The following is an 8,459-nucleotide window of genomic DNA, read 5'->3' as shown; positions in this document are numbered from 1 at the left end:
TCCACTGAGCAGTGGGACACTGTCCTAGAGGCCATGCCGATCCTGTCTTTGTGTGTGGCACAGTGTCGATCACAACTCTTCCTGATGTATAGGGTTTATAAGACAGTTACTGTGCAGAATGGGTTTATTGACAGATTCCCAATGTCCTAGATCAGGGGTCAGCAACCTTTGGCACTCCAGCTGTTGTCAAACTACAATTCCATGTAACACCACAACACCACACCACATAATAAATATTAAATGACATCTTTATTCAAAATACATCTGTAAAATATTACAATGATACACAGTACATGATAATAATAATAATACTCAATAAAAATTGGATCCCAATGTGGCAGTAGGCGGCGGAACAATAGCAGCACAGATCACATGGTAAAAAAAACATAAGATAAGAAAAAATCCACATGGGTTCAAATACATGATCAATATCAGTCCATCCTTGCAACTTCATGTCTCCAATACACATGCCATCAAAGTAAGCAAGTCAAAATGGCTATCGGAGATGCTTAAGATAAAAGCCCCCCACCACCTCAGTTAATCCACAGGTAGACAAGAGTCAATCCTGTATATATAAGCCACAAATGCAATAGTCAGATGGCAGGTATGTCAGAGCATTAATTACATCACAGGAGATAAATGAAAAACAAGGGAGACAATTTAAAATAAATACAGACCGCAGTGCTATCGAACCACCACCGCTTCCCTGACATACGTTTCGCCCTTCAGATTCCTCCAGAGGACAACTACTGTGGTAAGGTGAATAGAAATGTGTATGGTAAAGTCCTGGAAGGGGTGTATATCCCACCCAGCATCCTCAACTGGGTCAGGTAAATAAAATCCAGAAGGTTAAAATGGTCTCAGCAATGTATAGGTTGCTGAGACAGTTTTGTTAAGTTTATGGGCTGGATTTTATTGGACTGGGAGAAGGTAGGATTGGTAGAGGGACCTCCCCAGTCCACCCCATTCCGGGACAGGTTTTCCCCTAGTCTGAGGAATCCCCAGCTGAAGCCAGCTGTGAACGTCAAGGGGAAATAAAGCACAGTCCAGGCTGTCAGTCTGGGGAGAGTAATGCCTGGAAAAAGTCTGGGAAGCTGGTTGCGCTGCTGGCTAGAGAAGCCGAATTCTCTGTGTGACCTATGTTCAATAGGTGAGCTAGGATCTTCACTGTATTAGCCAAAGCCCAGACAGGCAGGTCTTTATTTTGGTTCAGTTTATGTTTTGTGGTGCTGGACCTTCACCTTACCCAGTGAATTATAACTGGGGTGCCTGTATTGCCAGAGTGTTATAAATAAAGCAACGTGTGGACTTTAACCCTGTGGTCTACAAGAGAATCTGTCATCACTGCCCTGCCTGAGAGTGTAACCCCTCACATACAATTCCACCACGCAACAACAACAAAAACTTTTCGTCTGCTACTGGGCAAAAACCATTTGTCCTATACTAAATCGAGTGTGCGGATTACAAATCCGAAGTCAGAATTGTTGTAACACCTCACGAAATTTTGCTATGCATAAGTATGCCTAAATGAATTAAGCACTTGGAAAGCATCGAATAATTTTGAACAGAACCAGTTTTACTCCAACAATTTGCGTAGTAAACAGTGTATGAAAATGTAATGGAATAACAACATTTCAAAAAGTCTAGTTTTTCAGTTTAAAAGTCTTACTAGAGCAAGGCAGAGGCATTTTTTTGCAAATCTGACCAGTGTCACTTTATGTGGTAATAACTTTAAAACGCTTTTTACTTATCCAGGCCATTCTGAGATTGTTTTCTCGTCACATATTGTACTTCATAGTAGAGAATTGCGGCACACAGTCTCTTTTATCTGCAGTTAATGATATTTATTGGTGTTACATCACATAAAGTTCATGATTCAGTTATGTCATAGGATATTTACAGTGATCACATTCAATAGATATAGCAACTGGACGTTTCGGCCAATGGAGGCCTTCCTCAGCGGTCTATTATCATGATGCGGCTCCCTGTCGGGAATGGCGCTGGATCACATGGCCTCCATTGGCCAAAACGTCCAGTTGCTATATCTATTGAATGGGATCACTGTAAATATCCTATGACATAACTGGATCATGAACTTTATGTGATGTAACACCAATAAATATCATTAACTGCAGATAAAAGAGACTGTGTGCCGCAATTCTCTACTATTTGGCTATGACTTATAAGTCTTTGCTGGCACCAGCGACAACGGTGTGCGGTGCTCCACCTCTACAACATATTATACTTCACGTGACGGTGCTAAAATTGAGTCAAAAAATTCATTTGTAATTATAAAAAAAATACCAAATTTACCAAAAATAGTTTATTACTATACATTCCCCATATGTCTACTTCATGTTTGGATAATTTTGTGAATGCCATTTTATTTTTTGGGGTTGTTAGAAGGCTTAGAAGTTTAGAAGCAAATCTTGAAATTTTTCTGAAAATTTCCAAAACCCATTTTTAAGGACCAGTTCAGGTCTGAAGTCACTTTGTGAGGCTTACATAATAGAAAACACCCAAAAATGACCCCATTTTAGAAACTACACCCCTCAAGGTATTTAAAACAAATTTTACAAACGTTGTTAACCCTTTAGGTGTTCCACAAGAATTAATGGAAAATGGAGATGAAACTTCAGAAGTTCACTTTTTTGGCAGATTTTACATTTAATCATTTTTTTACTGCTAACAAAGCAAGGGTTAACAGCCAAGAAAAACTCCAAATTTATTGCCCTGATTCTGCAGTTTACAGAAACACCCCATATGTGGTTGTAAACTGCTGTATGGCCACAGGGCAGGGCGCAGAAGGAAATGAACGCCATATGGTTTTCGGAAGGCAGATTTTGCTGGACTGTTTTTTTGACACCATGTCCCATTTGAAGCCCCCCCGATGCACCCCTAAAAAAGTGACCCATTTTGGAAAATACATCCCTCAAGGTATTCAAAACTGATTTTACAAACTTTGGTAACCCTTTAGGTGTTCCACAAGAGTTAATGGAATATGGAAATGGAATTTCAGAATTTCAATTTTTTGGCAAATTTTCCATTAGAATCCATTTTTCCAGTAACAAAGCAAGGGTTAACAGCCAAACAAAACTCAATATTTATTGCCCTAATTATGTAGTTTACAGAAACAGCCCATATGTGGTCATAAAACTGCTGTACGGGCACACGGCAGGGCCTAGAAGGAAAGGAGTGCCATGTGGTTTTTGGAAGGCAGATTTTGCTGGACAGTTTTTTTGACACCATGTCACATTTTAAGACCCCCTGATGCACCCTTAGAGTAGAAACTCCAAAAAAGTGACCTCATTTTGGAAACTACGGGATAAGGTGGCAGTTTTGTTCTAGGGTACATATGATTTTTGGTTGCTCTATATTACATTTTTTGTGAGGCAAGATAACAAAAAATAGCTGTTTTGGCACCGTTTTTATTTTTTGTTATTTACAATGTTCATCTGACAGGTTAGATTATGTGATATTTTTATACAGCAGGTTCTTACAGACGCAGCGATACCTAATATCTATAAAAAAACATTTTAGTGTCTCCAGAGCCATATTTTATTTAATTTTTTCTGGGCTATTGTCTTAGTTATGGTATAATTTTTGTGGGATGAGATGACTGTTTGATTGTCACTATTTTGGGGTGCATATAACTTTTTGATCGCTTGCTATTACACTTTTTGTGATGCACGGTGACACCGTTTTTATTTTTTACGGTGTTCATCTGGGAGGTTATATCATGTGATATTTTTATAGAGAAGGTTCTTACAGATGCGGCGATACCTAACATGCATACTTTTTTATTTACTTAAAAGTTTACACAATAATAAAATTTTTGAAACAAAAAAATTCTATTTTATTGTCTCCATATTCTGAGCCCAAATTTTTTTTTTTTTGGGGCGATTGTCTTAGGTAGGGGCTCATTTTTTGCGGTATGAGGTGAATGTTAGATTGGTACTATTTTGGGGGCATACGCCTTTTTGATCGCTTGGTGTTGCACTTTTAGTGATTTAAGTTGACAAAGTGTTTTTCTTTCGCACAGTTTTTATTTTAGTTTGTTGACGGTGTTCACCTGAGGGGTTAGATCATGTGATATTTTTATAGAGCCGGTCGTTATGGACGTGGCAATATCTAATATGTACAGGGAGTGCAGAATTATTAGGCAAGTTGTATTTTTGAGGATTAATTTTATTATTGAACAACAACCATGTTCTTAATGAACCCAAAAAACTCATTAATATCAAAGCTGAATATTTTTGGAAGTAGTTTTTAGTTTGTTTTTAGTTTTAGCTATTTTAGGGGGATATCTGTGTGTGCAGGTGACTATTACTGTGCATAATTATTAGGCAACTTAACAAAAAACAAATATATACCCATTTCAATTATTTATTTTTACCAGTGAAACCAATATAACATCTCAACATTCACAAATATACATTTCTGACATTCAAAAACAAAACAAAAACAAATCAGTGACCAATAAAGGCACCTTTCTTTGCAAGGACACTCAAAAGCCTGCCATCCATGGATTCTGTCAGTGTTTTGATCTGTTCACCATCAACATTGCGTGCAGCAGCAACCACAGCCTCCCAGACACTGTTCAGAGAGGTGTACTGTTTTCCCTCCTTGTAAATCTCACATTTGATGATGGACCACAGGTTCTCAATGGGGTTCAGATCAGGTGAACAAGGAGGCCATGTCATTAGATTTTCTTCTTTTATACCCTTTCTTGCCAGCCACGCTGTGGAGTACTTGGACGCGTGTGATGGAGCATTGTCCTGCATGAAAATCATGTTTTTCTTGAAGGATGCAGACTTCTTCCTGTACCACTGCTTGAAGAAGGTGTCTTCCAGAAACTGGCAGTAGGACTGGGAGTTGAGCTTGACTCCATCCTCAACCCGAAAAGGCCCCACAAGCTCATCTTTGATGATACCAGCCCAAACCAGTACTCCACCTCCACCTTGCTGGCGTCTGAGTCGGACTGGAGCTCTCTGCCCTTTACCAATCCAGCCACGGGCCCATCCATCTGGCCCATCAAGACTCACTCTCATTTCATCAGTCCATAAAACCTTAGAAAAATCAGTCTTGAGATATTTCTTGGCCCAGTCTTGACGTTTCAGCTTGTGTGTCTTGTTCAGTGGTGGTCGTCTTTCAGCCTTTCTTACCTTGGCCATGTCTCTGAGTATTGCACACCTTGTGCTTTTGGGCACTCCAGTGATGTTGCAGCTCTGAAATATGGCCAAACTGGTGGCAAGTGGCATCTTGGCAGCTGCACGCTTGACTTTTCTCAGTTCATGGGCAGTTATTTTGCGCCTTGGTTTTTCCACACGCTTCTTGCGACCCTGTTGACTATTTGGAATGAAACGCTTGATTCTTCGATGATCACGCTTCAGAAGCTTTGCAATTTTAAGAGTGCTGCATCCCTCTGCAAGATATCTCACTATTTTTGACTTTTCTGAGCCTGTCAAGTCCTTCTTTTGACCCATTTTGCCAAAGGAAAGGAAGTTGCCTAATAATTATGCACACCTGATATAGGGTGTTGATGTCATTAGACCACACCCCTTCTCATTACAGAGATGCACATCACCTAATATGCTTAATTGGTAGTAGGCTTTCGAGCCTATACAGCTTGGAGTAAGACAACATGCATAAAGAGGATGATGTGGTCAAAATACTCATTTGCCTAATAATTCTGCACGCAGTGTATACTTTCTTTTATTTATTTAAGTTTTACATAATATTTTTGAAACAAAAAAAAATCATGTTTTAGTGTCTCCATAGTCTGATAGTCATATTGTTTGCAAATTTTTTAGGTAGGGGCTCATTTTTTGCGGGATAAGATGAATGTTTGATTTGCACTATTTTGGGTGCATATGACTTTTTGATCGCTTGGTATTACACTTTTTGTGATGTAAGGTGACAAAAAATGGCTTTTTTGTGGCACTGTTTAAATTATTATTATTTTTTTACAGTGTTCACCTGAGGGGTTGGGTCATATGATATTATTATATAGCTGGTTGTTACGAACGTGGCGATACCTAATATGTCTACTTTTTTTTATTTATTTCAATTTAACACAATAATAGCATTTTTGAAACAAAAAATTATGTTTTAATGTCTACATTTTCTTATGTAGGGGCTCATTTTTTTGTGAAATGAGGTGCCTGTTTTATTGGTACCATTTTGTGGGACATATGCCTTTTTGATCACTTGGTGTTGCACTTTTTGTGATGCAAGGTGACAAAAATGGCTTTTATTACACAGGTTTTTTTTTTATGGTGTTTATTGGACGGGGTAGATCATGTGATATATTTATAGAGCCGGCCGTCACGGACGCGGCAATACAAAATATGTATATTTTATTTATTTTTTCCTATTTTTTTATATATTTTTTTTAATTACTTAATTATTTTTTTTATGTGTGAAACCCTTTTTTTTTTATAAAACTTTATTTTTTTAAAATATTTATTTTTCACATTGTGTCCCCCATAAGGTCATACAATACCTCTAAGGGGCATTTAACGTCACTTTTTTTTCATCATTGATTTCTCCTGTAACTGGGGCTGACATAGCAGCCCCAGTTACACGGTTTATAGACCCCCCAGAGAGGGTGTACAACATTATACTATGCTGTACAGCCTCAGTGCAGGGCTGATCAAGGTCTATGAAAGACCCGACAGCTCCTGCACTCTCCCGGCCCCAGCGGTCACATGACCACTGGGCCGGGACAGGAAACACATAGCGGTGAGCGCTGTGTATGCAGCGATCTAGAAGGCAGGGACTCCTGGGAACTGTCCGTGCCTTCCCTCTGGGTTGCCCTGCTGTCACTGACAGCAGGCAACCCGCTCACAGCTGCACGATTAGCGTGCAGCTACGATCTCTGAATGGACAAGCCAGAACGTCCATTCAGAGTTTAATATCCACCCAAAGGACGTTTATATCCTATGGGCGGATGTGAGGTGGTTAAATGACATTCGGCAGACAAGTTGTTCATATGCTGTAAGCATGTTGTCTACTAATTCAGCATAGTTTGCAGCTCGTCTGTTCCCAAGGAAGTTCTGCACTAATAGCACAAATGCATCTCAAGCTGCAAGACGCAATCGCTTTGTCAGATTCTTGCGCTGATCATAAGTAGAGTTGAACGGACACCTGGATGTTCGGGTTCGACGGGTTCAGCCAAACTTCATAAAAAAGTTTGAGTTCGGAAACCGAACTTGATCCCGAACCCGATTGAAGTCAATGGGGACCCGAACTTTTGAGCACTAAAATGGCTCTAAAAAAGTCATGGAAAGGGCTAGAGGGCTGCAAATGGCAGCAAAATGTGGTTAAGAGCATGGCAAACAAATGTGGATAGGGAAATGACTTAAAATAACATAAAATACGTAAAAATAAAAAATAATAATCTTGATCTATGAGGAGGAGGTCCATATGGAGTAGGAGGTTGAGGAGGTGGTGGATGTGGTGGTGTAGGTGAAAGCGGCGATGGAGGAGGAGGAGACAACCAAAAACCAGTGTTGGCTTTCATTTTTTATAATTAGGGTACACCCCAAAACATTAGGAAATATAAACTGTGATAACCCCCTCCAGCCGTGCTAAACAAAGATTCAGACAATACACTGGCTGCAGGGCAGGCCAGCACCTCCAAGGCGTAAAGGGCAAGCTCAGGCCATATGCCCAATTTGGAGACCCAGAAGTTGAAGGGGGCAGACCCATCAGTCAGTACATGTAGGCGTGTGCACACATACTGCTCAATCATGTTGCACGTCCCCGTGACATCCACGATCCAATTGGATATCTTCTCTATCAACTTTTGATGTTCTTTTCTGCGCCTACCATGGTGATCATGGGTAGCGGGGACTCAGGGTTCCACGCCGGAGAGGTAGCATGAGAAAGTGATACCACATCCAAGGGAGGTCAATGGATGAAATCAAATGTGATCGAGTGGAAATGTGGGACAAATTATTGAAACCGAAGCTTCCAAGTAAAGAAGGGGGCGCGCAGCAATTACCCACTGCCGACTCGGGGTTTTTCATCGGCAAAAATGTGTTAATGTCACCCACCAATGGAACAGACGATTTTTAAAAATTTCGGTCCCCTGTGAACTATGCAGAGCAGGGGTTTATTCACGGCAAAACTGTGTTAATGTCACCCACCAATTGAACAGACGATTTTACAAAAATTAGGTCCCTGTCACCTATGCAGAGCAGGGGTTTATTCACGGCAAAAATGGTAAAATGTCACCCAAGAATGTAACAGACGCTTTTGCACCCTGCTCCCTCTTTTGCTGTGCCGGTGCCTCTGTGCGACCACCGTCTCTTCCTCCGAACTAGACAGGTTACTCGCATGACCTTGATTTCATGTGGGTTCTAGTACCTCATCGTCCTCCACATCATCTTCCACCCACTATTTACCCCTGCCCACTGTGTCGGTCTACAAACTGCAGAAAGCCGCAGCAGTTG

This window comes from Bufo bufo, chromosome 7 (genome assembly GCF_905171765.1).
Source record: "Bufo bufo chromosome 7, aBufBuf1.1, whole genome shotgun sequence".
NCBI classification, from domain to species: Eukaryota; Metazoa; Chordata; class Amphibia; order Anura; family Bufonidae; genus Bufo; species Bufo bufo.
The sequence above is the reverse complement of the archived record's forward strand: the minus strand, read 5'-3'. Positions refer to the sequence as shown.